We start from the raw sequence: 255 nt of genomic DNA, 5'->3' as shown, positions 1-255 counted from the left end.
AATAAGACAAATAAAACAAGCAAAAGAAGCTTGTCGTGTTCCCGAGAAAATTAAAGTTCTGTGAAGTCACTGTCTGTAAATGTATGGACTCTTACAAACCGTTACTGAGAACTCCTCCTCAAACTGGTATGTTAAACTGTTTGTTTTATTTCATTATGTAAACGTGTACAAAAATCTTTTTTTTTTTCTTTTCTTAAAACATTTTAAGAGCTGTTACCTGCGGAACAACGACATTATTTAGAAACACTATAATTG

This window comes from Tachysurus fulvidraco, chromosome 15, assembly GCF_022655615.1.
Source record: "Tachysurus fulvidraco isolate hzauxx_2018 chromosome 15, HZAU_PFXX_2.0, whole genome shotgun sequence".
NCBI lineage: Eukaryota > Metazoa > Chordata > Actinopteri > Siluriformes > Bagridae > Tachysurus > Tachysurus fulvidraco.
The sequence above is the reverse complement of the archived record's forward strand: the minus strand, read 5'-3'. Positions refer to the sequence as shown.